The sequence below is a fragment of the Pieris napi genome, chromosome 22, assembly GCF_905475465.1.
Source record: "Pieris napi chromosome 22, ilPieNapi1.2, whole genome shotgun sequence".
Taxonomy (NCBI): Eukaryota; Metazoa; Arthropoda; class Insecta; order Lepidoptera; family Pieridae; genus Pieris; species Pieris napi.
The window spans coordinates 6255250-6273749 of NC_062255.1; the positions used below are offsets into that span (position 1 = coordinate 6255250).

The 18500-nt window shown below is 32.1% G+C and overlaps 1 protein-coding gene across 2 annotated transcripts in view; it reads right to left on the reverse strand.

The window, feature by feature from the left end:
* LOC125060938 (cGMP-dependent protein kinase, isozyme 2 forms cD4/T1/T3A/T3B) overlaps nt 1-18500 on the reverse strand; it is a 119930-nt gene that overhangs the window by 81188 nt on the left and 20242 nt on the right. The gene's annotated exons all lie outside the window — the stretch shown is intronic.

Here is an 18500-nt window from a genome sequence, read left to right on the forward strand (position 1 = left end):
GAGAGATCAATGATCACTTGACTTGTATCCAGCTGTGGATTTTCTATTTCGAGATTAATTTGTTATTTATAAATTTATCCGTCAGAGTTATTGAAGAGTTAAGGGTTACTCAACCCCTGATATTTAAAGAAGTAGAAGAGTGTACAAATAAAAAGCTCTTTCTTATACTTTCGTAAACATTCTTCAACCGTTGCTGAGAATAAATTCGTGATTAAATTTCAGCGCACTTTCAATATATAATACTCCAACGTCAGCAAAAATAGACAATTTGTGCTGTAAGTGAGATAGTGGCTGGATACATATCTAAAGTATCGGCGTTGCAAGGTATAGAACAGAGGGGAAAACTGGCATGAGGCTCACCTGATGTGTGACCATGAATGCTATCAATGCCAGAGGGCTCGCAAGTGCGTTGCCGGCTTAACCTTTAGTTCCAAGATAATTTTAAACTTGTACTAAAACTAAATATGTATTTATAAGACAACCTCCTGCCTCGAACTAATAAACACAGATCGAAAATCTTTGTAAAACAAATCCTATCATTTTAGATAGGTATTTTCAAATTTTATAAATTCTATCATATTATATATATGTCGCCGTCGTCTAAATATAAAAACTAACACAGATTTTAATCATCTTATCAGCAAAGAAACATATTCTTGTAATCGCTTAGATCCACGATTTCTTTGTGTGAGTTGATAACAGACTATTTTTATGCATTGTTTAGATCTATGGATACATTTTAACTGGTACAAATAAAATGTTCTTTATTTAAATTTTTAAAGGATTTAAATTAAGAATTGCTATTATTTTAAAGATGTTGTATTTCATTCAATAGTAACTTGAGATTGACAAGAGGTATTTGTGACACCTATTTCTATTATTAGTTTAGTTCTTGCCATTGTGCTGTTATGCAATAAATATAAAACCGATCACTGATATGCGACACTGCTTTCTGTTAGACCAACGGCCAACCACAATCAAGCATTTCGTCTTTTGTTTTTAAGCGACTTCGAAAAACCCTCGTATACAGTTCGAGTATGTTTTGTCTCAACAGGACGACATTCGAAACAAAGGCGTATTCAAATGCCTAATTGCAACTAAATAATCTCCAATTCTTAAGTATTAGGACATTTGAACAACATTATATCTATTACTCATAGTAATAGAAGGCTATTTGAATAAAACTATCTTAATGGATAAAAACGCGAACTTATTTACATAGATGCATTTCAGCAGTAGTACTTCCGCCTTATGTAGTATCATTGCTAAAAGATACTTAACACGTCAAATTATGTAAATAATGTAATTCGCGTTTATATTCTCATAGATACATATTTAGGCACAGGTTAAGAAATATATCATATATTTCAGATTCTACACGTGGATCTCTTGACGTCACAGACCCTAGAAAAACTCAATCAACTGAGCAAATAAAGATCTGCCAAAGACAAGAGACGGAAGGCACATAGCCAATATAAATGATAAATGTTTTCACAACAAACGCTTCAAGGTTTCCGGAATTTATAACCAAACATGGATGTGAGCAAAAAGGTTTATCAATAAAATTTTACGTGTTCTTAGAAATTCATTTTTTGCTTAAAAAGGAAATGTCTTATCATTGTTCACCATTATATAGATATATATATATATAGCTTCATTGTATTTGATATTAATTTTTTCAATTGACCCATACACACAGGCGCGGGTAATTATTAAACGGCTGTACGCTAGGCAGGTTTTAATAAACCATAAACAAATTATATATAATAGATATTTCATACACAAGAAAAGAACCGATACATCGCTATGTTTATAATATATTGTAAATTATACCTTAAGACAATAAAGCTATAGATAATATGAATGAATGGCTAGAACTAAAGTAACAATTCTATAATCAGATAAAGTCAATAACAAGTAAGAAATATATTCAAGTCCGTGTTATTCCACGACAAATATTTTATCTATTTTAAACGATTCATTCAATTTAAATGTAATTACTGTCAATAGATCGGTTTATTTAAGACTTAATGCCAATAAAATTAATTGCGTAGAAAACTTATTAGTTCAAGGGATATATTAAGTTGTAATACATTTAATGCTTAGGTGTTTGATAAAATTTGCATTTTGACACAATTTATAGTCCGTGATATAACTAACACGTTGGTGGTTTACGCCTACGGTCCGGAAAATTCTAGAAACACTTCGATATATAAGAAATTATTTGCCGGAAGCATATTCATGAACAATAACAAAAAAGCATCGATAAAATGTCGATCCATGGTCGATCATTTTTATAGTTTTTTTTTTTCAAAAAGATTATTATGAATTGTAAATTTCTGGTAATTATTTTAGCTTTTATATAAAGCTGGAAAGTTTGTCTAGTCACAGGGAATAAAATGCATCAAGGTTGCAGACAGCAAGTACCTACAGTTATTTTCTAAGGTCCTTTACACGTCATATTAATATGTTAATGTCAACCTTACTCTAGTTAAAGTGGGTGTCTTAGTTCCGGTAGGCGTAAATATATAATACAACATATGCACACAATCGTACGTAGGCAGTACAAAAGCAAGGAGCGGTTTATGAAGTAAGAGATATTTAAAATATATTTATGACTTCACTATTATATATTAACATTAAATGAATATTATTATTATTGTATTATAAATTAAGGTTCGCACTCTCGCACTTCCGTCACAATTTTTTTTTTATTGTTTTCTTTAATAAGCGTTGCCAGGGAGAGATCGCTTAGTAGCGATAAGTACGCTCGTTGTACCATGTTTTTAAGTTTATTATTAGTAAGATAATTTTATTCCTGTAAAAAAGTGTAAATAAATCAATAACTATCTAATTATAAGTGAGCAAAACATAAATGGTATAAAAAATTTCAAGACACCTCTGTGAGTGAATTTGTACCTACAATTGTCTTCAAAAACTTCTTTTTACTATGTCACAATCAAGCAGTAAACTTGTATCTTGGTTTTTAAAATTGGTTTACGCAAGTATTACGTGTTTATTCCCGTTACAGTTTTATTCAAGTTAAAATAACAAATTATATTTTTAGAGTCAAAAAGTAATATTTGAATGAGGATTAGATGTGGAGTACCGCATAGAGATAACTTTTAAATTCACAATTAAAAATTCAATTTACAATTATACTTGACCCAATGTTTTGCGTCAAAGCTTAGATGAAAATCTATTTTTATTGATTAGTTAAATACCACACCCTCTAATCGTTATGTCGAGGTTAGTATACAGTTCTTGAGCTGGTCATTTTACAAATATGTGATATTAATGTTTTAGATTCAGTTTATATATTTTATTCATCACAGGAGACCGAAGAGATGGCAGCTAACTCGGACAAAGAATTAGTCTAGCTATTTAAAGGGGAAAATCTGCCAGTATCTTCAGAACCTTGCCGAAAGGGACTCCTTTTAATAATATATTTTAGTTATTCTCAAACTCAAAATATCTTTATTCATGTAGGTAAACAAGTACACTTATGAGGTGAGATATTGTTTTTTTTACTAATGTATTAATTGTTTTCATTTATAGAATGATAATAACAGTATACTTTATGATTCTTATGTCAATTTATCTTTGTTTATTTAAAACTTGCGCTACTCGAATACCGCATAAAAATCTCTAATATCACATTATCAGCAAGTAACAGTATAAGTATATATGTAACATTATGTATTGATTAACATAATTGTGCATTAATAAAACATATGACAAAAAATAAAATAGATCTTCCTTTAGTTGTTGAATTGAACACGCTGTCTCGTAGTCGACCACATAAATGATGGTTTCGAATTTAGTCTTTATGCTGTATGTTCAATTAATGAGGAATGCAATATTGTAATACATATGTCCCGACGACACTGGAGCACCGCATCTTATAATTATGGTCAATGTTTACAAACACGTAACAAATAAAGGAAGGATACAAATTCTTTACATAATCCTTCATAAGTTAAAATAATGTCCGTTTAATATGTTTAAAGGACAAAACCATTTAAATTAGTGAATTAGTATTAGTGCACGTTAGTCTTAAGTGCTAAACAGTGGTACGTGAAAAAATAGAACACAAGAACAAAGTGTCTTCCCCTTAATAGACTCTGTTATTGGACACCTTTCGGTTAAATATCCATTTTAGTATTTACTACAGAATTTTAGTTTAATTTTAAATTACTTATTAGTCTTATGTTAGTCTCGTAATGTTCCATGATGTCTCAGTGAAGAGACAATGTAATAATGTAAAAAATATGTTTCAAAAAGCTTCGTCATCATGATGACAGCTACATGAAACATTTTCCTAAAATTATTCATGCGTTTAGGTCACTGTGCATTCTTTGTCTGGTTGTGAGTGTCTTGAGTGTCATGAATAAGGGAATTATTTCTTAAAACAATTATCAAGCCGCGTAAAAATCACTTTATAGATTTAACGAAATGTTGTTTTCGTAATGAAATTATAGCTTGCTATTTACCTTTCTTTCAGTTATATAAATTTTCTATGGTTTAAAACTATATTTTTTTATCTTGTTGTGAGTACTTTATGACTCTTAAATAATCTTAGTACATTATAGGTGTCGTGATGATGTATTTTATATGCCACGACTTAAATAACAATATTGAGATTGTATATTTTTGTTTATTGTAATACATATAATGTTTTTTACTGTACAAGCTTTACATTAGTACCTATAAAAGTTGCTTAAATTGTTTTAATTTATATTTGATATTTGATTTAAAAACAAATACGTGTTTTTCAAACTTAGAACAATTATTTTTATTTTTAATGTTCTGATTTCAAATAGCTCTAGTTAACCGTAGACATTCTGCGGCTTGAAAGTTCAACATATTTATAACGAGTGCTTGGTCTCGCGAGTTATTTTTAGACGGTTCTCAATTAGATTCAATTCAACACGACTGTACAGTGTCGCATGTACAATTATGTTATTATGTATTATATGCTATGTACTTTATCATGGGCGGAGTACCTGTCTACATTATAGTATAACATAGAAAGAGACCTCGTCTTACATTTCCTACATTTATGTCTTAATAATACAACGGTATGTAACCCTTTGTGAGTCTGTTTCATTGATTTGGTAAGATAATGAGCATCTAAAACCTGTAGGAAAGTTAAATTCAAAGTTAAAATCTTCGCAGTCATCAGCAAGTCTGATTGCAAGTCTACTATAAGAGCATATTGAAGTAGATAAGGTTATAAAAGATGCTTTGATTCGTTTATTTTCCAATCAGTCTAAAACAAATGTGGTCGATTCTCGATCTATCTGTCACCGTAAAATTGTAAACACCGTTAGATTGTAATCTAACTCGCGAGATTATAAACTGTCGAAAGATTGTGAACCTCAGCTTACTGCTTACAATTTAACGTATTATTATTCGGTAGATTGTACTACACTAACTTAGTTATCATTCAAACTTCTTTGGTCAATTACAGATTAATTTTACTTTCCAACAATTTCATATAACTACCGAATAATAATACGTTAAATTGTAAGCAGTTCGTTGAGGTTCACAATCTTTCGACAGTTTATAATCTCGCGAGTTAGATTACAATCTAACGGTGTTTACAATTTTACGGTGACAGATAGATCGAGAATCGACCACATTTGTTTTAGACTGATTGGAAAATAAACGAATCAAAGCATCTTTTATAACCTTATCTACTTCAATATGCTCTTATAGTAGACTTGCAATCAGACTAGATGATGATGCGCAGACGTAACTGCGAAGATTTGGAATAAAAGGTAGTCTGTATTCCAACAAAAACAATTTTATAACGAAAAAGTAAAAATACTATTAAATATGTTTGTTTGTTATGTCCTTAAATATAGACAAGCAAGTTCTAATGTTAGTATTTGTTGGGATAAATTACTTGACTTGGTATGACGCGGAGAGTTAAATCGCGTTTATTTAGAATTAAGAGTAATTGATCTTCATTGGCTGGCGACTATTTTAACAATCTTGTATGGGGTGACGAACTGACCGTCTGAGCTTTAATAGAACGAGTATACAGGATGTACTAGTCTAGTATCAAAATATTTTATAATGCATTCAGAATATTTCGAATTCCATTTAAAAAAAAATACTTTATTGTTCGACAAATTGGCAGGTTGATGAAAGTTCGATTTTTAAAAAAGGAATTGGGTTTTTTTATCAGCCAGGTGTACTGAACGTATATAAAATCGTCTTCTATATGTAACTTCAATAGATTGTTCGCCAAATAAGGTGCTTCCGTAGTGGTCATTAAATAATTGAACAAGGCAAGTTAAGGTAGGCATCTAGTGGTATTCAGGCCGGCCAATTTAGCTATATTATAAAAATTTATGGAGCTATGTAGTTGAAATGTGATACATGTGATACGACCTTAGAACTTCTTCGTATTTATGGATCTCAATATATTTCCTTAACGTCATAACTTATTTCCTTTTGATATCTCACTCATTAACAAGTCATTACCAATATAAAACTATTGCTTTTAAATATCGATTGATGGTGTTTTAACTGTCTTTAATTGAACCTCGTATGCTATATTAACTTTTTAAATATGATGCATTTATGTACCAATATTCTGTTTGAACGTACCATATTTGACAGGGCTCAATACGTAATTGTGACTTGAGATGCGATTTAAAAAATGGACCTAATTTTTGAGAAATTTGGGGACAATGGCCTAAAAAGATCAAACCTTCTTTTTTTTTTAAACAAACTTTCAAACCTTCTATGGTCTGTGGTTTTACGTTATAATATTTACTAAACGCAATCATAATTTTATTATTTATCTAGTTAAATCTATGGTATGAGTATTAAATTTATGTTCCAGTTTAGCTATGACAGTTCTAGACTTGCCACTCTATGAAAATTAACACATCGTGACAGCGCGCCAAGCAAAAGTACGACTTAATTTATCATTTGCTGTTGTTCAATGGTCAAAGATTTCTTTGGGACGTATGTACTTAAAGTTTATTGAAAGCCAAACTCAGCATGACATTAAAAGTGTGATATGAATCGGTTCATAATCAGATTACTTTTAACACGTCAAAACAATTATTATGACAGTTGATTGACGTTTGATGCAATTTGACAACTGGCATTTCATCATTAATCTTAATCAATGTCAAAGTGATTATTGACTCAAGCTGGCCTCGCTTCATTTCACTTTCGTTTACTTAAATCCTACTATACGAAGAGGAAAATGATTGTATATTAGACTTATTATATGAAACAGTGTTCTCTTAGCTCGTACAAGCATCTTTAAAGGGACCTGGGTGGCTGTTGGCATTTTGCCAAAAGGCCGGCAACTGCTGAGTCGTAATAACCATGCCATCAAAAACATAACTTGTAATAAATATAGTTTAAAAAAACTATAAAACCACCATCAACCAATACCATTTTCAGCCTAAATTAGGAATTATTTTTCACTTTTTAGTTTGTTGTGCTTTAAAAGCGTGTTTTATAGTTTTTTTAAACTTTATTTATTTTCCACTTTTTAGTCCTAGCAGCAATACGTGTTGTCTCAATTTAATCGTATTGCTTTGTGGACTTAAAAAAAAATTCATTGTTTTTCGAGATAAACCTATGAAATTATTATATTGTCGCTGATTCTTTATAAGTGTACAAAGTTTGAATAAAATCTGTCCGTTTAAAGTGGGTCAAAATCGAGTCCGAAGGAGTCGGTTACATACATACATACAGGTGAAGCTCATATAAAGCGTGTAAAAAAAACAAGTCTAGCAAGGCAGTTCTTTGTCAAAGTTGGTCAATTTATCCAGTACCTATTTATGGGACCTTTTGTCTTATCAATTAAGCCAGCCTAACAACATCATATATTTTACAGTATATATTGACGCAGCATTCGCAGAAAAAGATAGTGCCCGTGCCGCTTTTTTGCTCGACTTGTGGGCGCACTAAGGTAGGTATCTCAAGGCGGAGAACAAATTACAAATTTAAATGTAAGCTTTAATCGGGAACCGAAGCTACAATATAAAAAATATGAAAAAAAAAACAAATAAAATAGAATCCTTTAACCGACTAGGACTTAGTCGCATTCGTTTACCTAAAATAATCTTTCGTCTCTTTTTATCCAATTAAATTTTCACTGTGATGAAAATGCTCTCCAATTAGACTGATTTAGTTTTTATGAATACGTAAATACAAACAAGTATGTATTATAATATAATAAAAAAGGATACATCTATTCTAATATTATAAAGAGGAAAGATTTGTAAAAAGTACTGGACCGTGGATTCTTTCTCCATTTGAAAGCTACATTTATTAATATATATTATAATTGCAAGAAAAAAATAAGGATCCCTACTAAAACTACCACAATGTTACCCAAGGTGTAAAAATGCCTATAAAATATCTTTCATTGCATGCGCTGAGAAAACTATTGATGATAGAACAAAAAAATGTTCCACAATATTAAAGAACATATCAATATCTACAAAAATGTTTAACAAATACATGTCCACTCGTTCGACGCCGGGACGGGCCGCTAGTAATTAAGATAGTTTCATTCTCGTGAAAATAAAAGATTAAATAAATTCGTTATGTTGCTGTATCAAACAAAATCTAAAGTGATGACAATAATAAATTATTTTAGAGAAACAATTGAAATAGTCATTGTAATTAAAGTTTCAAGTATTGACTTGATTTGACATATGATTTTGTAAAATGTTATTTGAATGTGAAAAACTTCCATTTTAATTAAAGCCTATTTATATATACATTATAAAACAGCCTATTCATAAAAGTTCTATAAACCTTGATAATTAAAAAAACGTTTTGTTTTATTCACGTTTATTTACTTTTAATGAGACAAGAGGGTAGAACAAAAAATAATAATTTTCCAAGAATTATAATATTCCTTATAATTTTACGCTACAACCGTCCTTTTAAAATTACTCACTAGTGTGTAATTTAATAAAAACAAATAAATGCAGCCGTAATTCTTGAAAGGCTGTGTTGACCAGATGATTGACAGTTTAGGTACAGCCTTTCGACACCGCAACATATATAATTGGCCAATTTTTGGGGAAAACTGTTATTTTACACTTGCATTCTTTGTTGAAAGCAGGAATGTTTTATTGTAATATAATGGTCGGAATATCTTGTACTTAGGCGGAAGTTAGCAAGTTACAGGTATTTCATAAATCTAAGTTTAGGAAAAAAGGCCAGTACACGACCTTGAATAGAAAAATGTTAGGCTAATACGCTCACTAGGCGATTCTGTATTACAAAGTAAAAGCTCTGGGTAGATATTCCGTATCGCGGCACCAGCGATTTTGAGGCTGATTTTTTTTATGACTTCGTCATGAGTTCTCAGCACCATAACTAGTGTTGTTATGATGGCGCATGACCTTTTTTGCCAAAAAAAAAAAAATACAAAAGTACCCAAAACGGAATCAGAGCACCCCACTACACATGTGGTCTTGTCTACCTTACCCCTAGAGTTTATATAAAAAATCGGAGGCGCTGAGAGAGAGCTGCATTTCCCGCAGCGACGGAGCTGTCCAAAAAACCTATTATTAATATTGTTCGGTTAGGTTAGGTTAGTATATTAATATTTTTTTTTATGCGCCATCATAACAATACTAGTTATGATGTTACATACAGATCATAACGCGACTGTAAAAAAAATCAGCTTCAAAATCGCTGGTGCCGCGAAACGGAATATTTACCAAGCTCTGTTTGATTATCAATTTTATAGCTGTTGGTTCTCGATATAAATAATTCAATATTGATAAGCAAAACCTTACATAGCTCATACACAAATATATAAATAATTTTCCAATAAAATACTAGAATTATAGATTATAAATTTGTCAATTTGGCGCAAATGTAAGCATTAAATTTTCCCGGCGTCAGAGTCAAGGCGGGAGTAATTATTACACATAAAATGCACTAATATTTTAGTTTAATTTACCTCCTTCCCGCTCACGATTACACGAATTAAACAATATCTTAACAAAAGATAATTATCGTTTCATTTGTAAAGGACAGCAATCAGAGAAACTACAAGGGCACGTTTTTCTGATTAATTTACGACGTGTGGCATTTCCAACGCATACCCGGTAATTTTTTAAATGACAGGTTTTTTCATAAACTACGACATCAGTAGCCATTCCGGCCATTATAACAAGGGGCGGGTTAAATGATTTAAATCATCTCGATATAAGAAATATTTATTTTGAATTCGACATAATGTTGCTTTATTTATCGGGTACTTCGCCTTGAATGTAAATTATTGCTTGTCGATCGCTCCTGTTTTGGAACCATGTTTTCGAAATAATTTACGTTTCCAGTAACAGGTGTAAATGGAAAACATTGTTGATATTTTAATCCATAAATATATTAAAAAACCAGTGGCGCTACAACCTTTCTAGTGCCTCAGATTTCTGTATCTGTTTCATGATCATTGTCAATCTAATAGGCAAGTAGTAGGCTTTTTGGTTCTAAGGCAAGCCGGTTTCCTCAAGATGTTTTCCTTCACCGAGCTAATTTTAAATGCGCATATAGCCAGAAAGTCCATGGGTGCACACTGCACAGCCAAGGAAATCGATCCCACAGGGATGAGAGTCGCCAACTGATGCCACTAGACCAACACTGCCCAAGAAATATCTTCAAATAAAGTTATTGGTTTTTTTGAACTACCCTCAAAATGAACACGTACCCGATTAAAAATTTACGTACTCGTACGTCATTTTGCTTAACGACAATCGTAACAAGAAATCTTTTAGAAAAAATAGATAAATTTAGAATTCTATACCTTCAATTAATTATAATGGGTAAAATCCAGGGTAAACGGCGAGTTGGTAGAAGGAAGAAATCATGGCTTCGCAACGTTAGGGAGTGGACGGGTATTGCAACTGCGGAAGAGATGCTGCACCTGGTACAGGACAAAACACGCTTCAAGATACTGACGGCCAACCTCCAGTAATGGAGAGGCACTAAAAGAAGAAGAAGAAGAATTCTAGACCCATAAACGAGAGCACCAAATAAGTATTTAATAAGATAATATACAAGTATTCAGTGGCTTCGATAAAATTTCGTTATTAAAAATGATTATCTACTACATATGGTATAATGAACATGAAAAAAGTTATAGTATGTATGTGTATGTAGATGACATACTTAAATCGTCTTCTTAATACAACGTAACTTTTGCTTTTAATTATAGCTAGTGTGGGAGCATTGCTACTGTAAACACTTGTTGGAGTTTATTGGAGACATTATTATGTTAAACTTGTTAAATTATGCAAAATAATTCAATAAAATCAAGATAATTATTGTGCGGTAATTATTTCTCTCCGCAAAATTATTTGTTAAGACGGAGATGTTTGTTTATGTGTTAAAAGTTTACTCTGGAAATTTGAAGTTTAAAGGCCCAAAAGACATTAAGGTATAGAATATTTCTTGTAAAGGTATATTGTTGTATTAATTATATTTTAATAAATCATTCATAAAAGCATATAAAATTTAAGAATTAATAAAATTTGCTGCTTTTCATTACTTCTGTGTAATACACTAGTTTCCGACTGTGATGATCTAACTTTATCTATCTAATCTTAGCCTTTCTAAGATTCCTATGTTTAACATTCATAATTTTTATTTTTATAAAAAAGAATATTGTTAACGAAACACAATAAATCTTCAAAACATATAATGAAAAACTAAAATACAAATTCCTAATAAATTTTCGAATCCCTTAACAATCAAATAGCCTTACCACTTTGGGAAACACTGTTCTAACCAGTATTTTGCATAATAAAACTACTTTTAGACAAAAATAAATTTTATTCCGTTTTTACTCATTATGTCCCCAATTACTACTTGAGACTAACAGATGTATTTGCAACATCGTCTAGATATAATACCTCATTGAAAGGTTAAAGCTATTAGCGCTTCTGTTTTACTTTGGTTCAAACCAATTACCATAAGTTTACGCTATCTTGCATGGTACTTTATGGCTTCAATAAAGGGTAAAGAGTAGCTCTAAGTGGCAAGGTAAATATTACTTTAAAAAATATTACCATAGAGTGTAAAAATTGTTGTTGATTATTAGAAATGAGAATTCAATATCATTAATATTCATTAGTTTATTTTTGCTTTAAAATAAAATAAATGTTATATACTTCATAAGTGTACTTAATTATAACGCAATTATCACATTTTTATTTATATTTTAGTACATATATTTACATACCCTAGGAACGAGATCGTTGTTAATTGTCATTTTCTTTAAATGTATCTTTATTTACTTTATATTACTTTTTTGTACTTTACACTACACCAGTAATGTATTGACGTATCAATTCCAGTATTTTAGCCCTATACGAAATATGATTTCATTAAATCAGTTTTCTACCTTTAGTGTTCTTGATAGGCGAGTAGGTACTAAGTTTTGTATGAACATATTAATAAATCATACAGATAAATTTATTAGTGCACAAACGGGACACGATCTCAAGGTCAAAGTTACTATGTTGGTACTATGTTGCTTTCGATAGCAATGGCAATACCGATTACGTTTTTCTATGTAAAATTCAATGAAGTTCTCTCAACATCTGTAGCACTTATGCCGTAACCTTGAGACCGCGTAGTACAACTCAATATTGAAGTTAGGATCGTAATTGATTATTAGACTGTACGAAAAAAGTGTTATTGAGTGAGTGATGAATGAATTAATTAATTAATAGAAGAGATAGTGATAAATAATCATTAATTTATCAAAAAACACATAATTAAAAATATTGATATTTATACGTTAGTCACGTGACAAAGAACGATCACAAATTAGTTATATTTGCATTTTTGTAAATAATATATGAGACGGGGACTGATTTGATCGAAATATAATGTTTGTGTTTTTTAAGAATGCTAAACACGTAAAAACTTAACAGGCATCTTAAGAACTGGTACGCCGCCATTTTTAGAGCGTTTTGGCGGGTTCTGAAAATTATATATTTTTAATAATTATTAAATAGAATAAAAATAACAATTTAAGTCGTTTTTATAGTGACTGCAATTATCTGCAATTTTTTTTCAAATAGCCTTTTGTCTTAGTAGCTTTATTAGGACTACATTTTCCTACAATAAATACATAGCATGAAAACATAAGATGGAGATTAATGCGTCGTCCAGTTAGCAAGCATAGTGTAATTGAAACCGCGTGATACCATACTCGTAGTTACGTATATTGATATCCTATTCGCTTCATCTACTTGAGTAAATAAACACTTACATAAATGTATATAAACAAAGTAAAACTCGATAGAAATTGTTACTGGCCGAAGTGACATAATCTTATGTTAATGTATAGTTTAAAATATACGGTTTCATTCAGAATATCTAACAACCCATTTATTATGGATCCTGATTTACTATATCAGAAAAATCGTACATAAAATATTTTTTTACATATGATATTTTTAAAACAACGACCGTAATATTTTCAGATTATCAAAACTCCACATAGTGTACGTACCTATAAGCACATCAGTCAAACACTTTAACAAAGTTATATAAATAGACAAGTGATAATTAGCTAGTTCATAGTAGTAGAGAATAATAATTACTATTTGTTGAGGGTACCTAGGCAAAGTCAAAGTCGCCTCGACATAATTTTTGTGATTAAAAATAGAATAAGTGCATAAAAAGGTTCAATAAAGGGATTATAATAAACTAAGCTATCGCCTACAACATATATCGTGTAGAAGCAAGCAAAGATATATGTATACTGTAATTATTCAGTTGTGAAAATTTTTTGATTAACCGTCATACTTCGTTGGGAATAATTGGCCATCATAATTCGTAGTCTGAGTCATATCATAAGAACTATAGTGAAAGTGAAGTGTCGTCTGTTTTAGAAGTGATTTGTGATAATCAATACTTTGATTATAAGACGTAAGAACATTTTTGAATAACTTAAGCTGTGTTATGTTCAATTTATTCGCAACATTTGTCGGCAACTGATTGGCACCTATCCATAGATAGCTCTTTGGTATCTTGATCTGAAGTGTAATAAGGATCAAATCTTAGATTTTTTTTATTGTTTTTTAATTTTTTCTTTTTCGATTGGACTCATAATTTGAGTAAATATAAATAAATAACAAACAATGCCGAAGTGTATTGCTTGCGTCAGAGACCTGGATATAAGTACACAAATCAGGTGTACAAAATGCTTCAGAGGCTGTCATATCGAATGTGCGAATATTGCGTCGGAGACATTAATTAATTCCTGGATATGTCCTCCATGCTTACGCAGAGAGGATCGCGGTCAAAGTATTTCACCTGAAAATATACGTACATCAAAGGCGCGGCGTAATAAGAAGGATATAGGATTGAGCGACCGTTGCGTGTCAAAAGATGAGTTACAGCTGTTCATAACAGAGGGTATTAAACACGCAATAGACTCCAAACTTGAACACCTAGAATCTAAGCTGATAGAATCTCTGAAAATGTCTCTTCTTGGTGAGATAAGGGAAGAGATAAAATCAATCGTCGCCCCATTTGTGAACGAGGCTGAGTGTCTCAGGGAGGAAGTGAATATTTTGAAAAGTGATGTCCAAAACAATAATACCCTTATTAAAGAACTGCAATCTCAAATAAATAAACAACAGCAATGGAATAGGATGAACAACCTCGAGATTGTTGGGTTACCCCATTCCACCAACGAATCCACACACGCCTTAGTGAAAAAAATAGCAAAGCATGCAAACGTCGTATTGCAGGATGAACACATCGAATATGCTAATCGCGTTCAACCGAAACAACCTGTATCTGGTAAACCAAAGACAATCGTAGTGCGCCTAAAATCACGTGATATTAAGGATAAAATTTTATCTGGCTTACGTCGAAAGCGAGGCATTCAAACACTGGATATAGGACTGTCAGGGGAATCGAAAAAGTTCTTTGTCAATGAGCATTTGACCCCAGAAAACAAGCAACTTTTGAAAGAGGCAAAAGCTCTCGCTATAAAAAAAGGTTTCAAATTTGTGTGGGTTCGCAATTGCTGCATTTTTTTACGCCGGAACGAAGAATCTCCTGCTATATCAATAAACATCAGGCGCGATTTGGAGAAAATCTGTTAATTATATGTTCTTATATTAAGTACCCATATTACACAAAACAAATTAAATTTTACATAGTAGCCTTACTACCTAATTTGAGCATTCATAACCACCATTCATACACACAAAATCACATGAACATTATACCTACTCATAAAAACACTCTTCTACATAAATACAACTTACACACCTGCCTATGGATATTAAATGTTATTAAAAAATACAAACATTTGCGCCGGTTAAAACCTCAATATTCTGTGTTTAAACATCTCGGGTCTTCATCGCTAGTACTATATATAAATATATGCATACACTTTTATACCTTCATACTTAGTAACAATGATTACAAATAACCTAAGTTTGTTTTATCAAAATGTCCGTGGATTGCGCACAAAAACACTAGATTTAAAACAGAACATACTCATGAACGACTTCGATATTATTCTAATCACCGAGACTTGGTTAACTTCTGGCTTTTACAATACTGAATTATGTGATGACCGATATGATGTGCTCCGTCTCGATCGGAATTCTAAAAATTCTACTAAAACGTCGGGTGGTGGTGTTATGTTGTGTACGAAAAGGTCACTGCATGCGCAAGAGATGGCCGAGTGGACGTGCGACGGCGTTGAGTGCGCCTGGTTGACTATTCCCGCTAGTACGCTCGCGTCGAATGAATGCAATAAACGCGAACTACATATATGTATTGCATACATACCACCTGACGATTTGCAGTCTGTAAGACTTACAGCGTTTACAGACTTTCTCCTATATATTTTCTCATTACACCCAAATGATCATTATATCATAGCTGGCGATTTCAATCTACCCCACATAGGCTGGTCTCCTACCTCTGATCCCACCTTCCTTAGGCGTGGTACTGTAAACCTACAAAATGCGGGTGCAAAGCTTATTGAATCATGCAGTAGTCTTGGTTTCAGTCAGTATAATCTTCATAAAAACTCCTCTGGAAATATACTAGACCTAGTATTTAGTGACATATACATTGAGGTGTCTAAATCTTGCAGCTATCTCGTTAAAGAAGACCCGAACCATCCATGCCTGGAACTGAAATTGACGGAATTGATGACGCCTAGTATTAAATTAAAAAAGGAGATAAGGTATAACTTCAAGAAGGCTAACTACGATAAATTAAATGAATATCTTAACGGTATAGACTGGAATGACTCTCTAAGAGGCGACACCATTGACATAATTGTGCAGAAATTTTATTCAATCCTCCACCGTGGAATTGATCAGTATGTGCCTAAGACTACCTTTTATGCTCATAACAAATATCCGGTCTGGTATACTAAGTCGCTCATACACATAATACGCGACAAACGAACCGCTCACTCTCGATGGAAAGCAAGAGGAAACCCACGAGATTACGATGAGTTTTCCTTACTTCGTTCAAGACAGAAGGCAGTCCAAAAAAAATGTTTTAAGTTATATATGCAAAAAATACAAACATCGTTAAAGAAAGATCCAAAGAAAATCTGGTCTTATCTAAAAACCTTACGAATTAATAACACTGGCTATCCAAATAGATTACAATTAGGAAGCAATATATATAATAACGAATCGGAAGCATGCACGGGATTCAGTACTTTCTTTGAGAGCGTATTTCAACAAGCAGCACCTTCATACCATGAAATTCTGCAGACTAATACGGAAGTAACCGACAACATTATATGTAAACTAAATACAACCAAATTTGATATATTGAAGATACTAAATTCATTAAATGCGGAAAAAGGAGCTGGGTATGACGGTATACCACCTATTTTTATCAAAAAATGTGCTCAAGCTATTACAGAACCACTGTACATAATACAGAACTTATCCGTGAACACATTTGGCATTTATCCTGATGTATGGAAGATAGCTAAAATAATACCTATTCATAAGAGTGGCTCGCGGCTGAATATTGAAAATTATCGACCAATATCGATACTTAATACTTTCAGTAAAGTCTTTGAAAAGATAATTTATAAAGCCATCCACAATATAATAAGTAATTCACTTCCCGATGAACAGCATGGTTTTATCAATAAACGTTCTACGATAACCAACTTAACCGTGTTTACGAACTATGTACTGCAAAGTATGGATGGTGGTGCACAGGTTGATGTAATTTACACAGACTTTGAGAAGGCTTTCGACAGAGTGGATCACACCATCCTATTACATAAGCTCCAACTTCTAGGGATACGTGGTGACCTACATCGCTGGTTTTGTTCATATATAACAAATCGTAGACAGGCGGTTGCGGTTGGCAGTGCTAGAAGCGACTTTGTTCGTATAAGTTCTGGAGTTCCTCAAGGATCTATATTGGGTCCCCTGTTATACAATGCATATCTTTATGACATAAATAGTACCATTAAAGATTCAAATTACCTTATGTTCGCTGATGATAAAAAGATATATTTAGAAATAAACAAAGAAGGAGACTGTCACAAAATTCAGGCCGACCTAAATAACCTTTCCAATTATTATAGACAAAATCGAATATCGGTTAATGCTTCTAAATGTGTCAAAATAACATTCACCAGAAAAAAAAACAAATTTAACTTTAGCTATCATATTAATAACAAATCTGTAAAAGAAGTATATTGTGTTCGTGACTTAGGTATATGGTTAGACTATAAAATGACGTATAATAACCATATTGACACAATAGTTGACAAGGCCTATAAGCAGCTTGGTTTTGTAAGACGTGTTAGTGAACATTTTCATGATGTCGACTGTATGAAAGTGCTATACTATACGTACGTAAGAAGTATTCTCGAATATGGTTGCTCGGTTTGGTCACCTAGTTACACTGTACACAAAGAAAAAATTGAAAAGATCCAAAAAGACTTCATAAAATTTATCTCCTATAAGACTTACAATAAGTTTAATACATATAATGACGCGTGTGAACATTTTAAAATAAATACTTTAGACTCTCGACGAAAACAATACGATTTATTGCTACTACATGACATCATCTCAAATAAAATTAATTGTAGCTCCCTTCTAGAAAAATTGCCCTTCCTTGTTCCTGCCTACCAGACTCGTAATCGTGCTTTGTTCCATGTTCCTCACATTAACACTAACTATGCAAGGAACTCAGTTTTGTATCGTGCAGCTCGGACATACAACGACCAATATTTAAGCCTCGACCTGTTTAAGCTGTCGCGGAATATGATTAAAAGAGGTATTAAGAATATCCATAGCGCAAAATCACCTGCATCATGAGCATACCCCACATACACACCTTCACGTACTTACCCTCACTTTTACACCATCATACAACACAACCAAATTAGGTACCACTTAGATAAATGTATTGAATAGTTTTTATTTGTTTGTTCCCTTTTATAAATTCTTGAACCATTTTGTAGT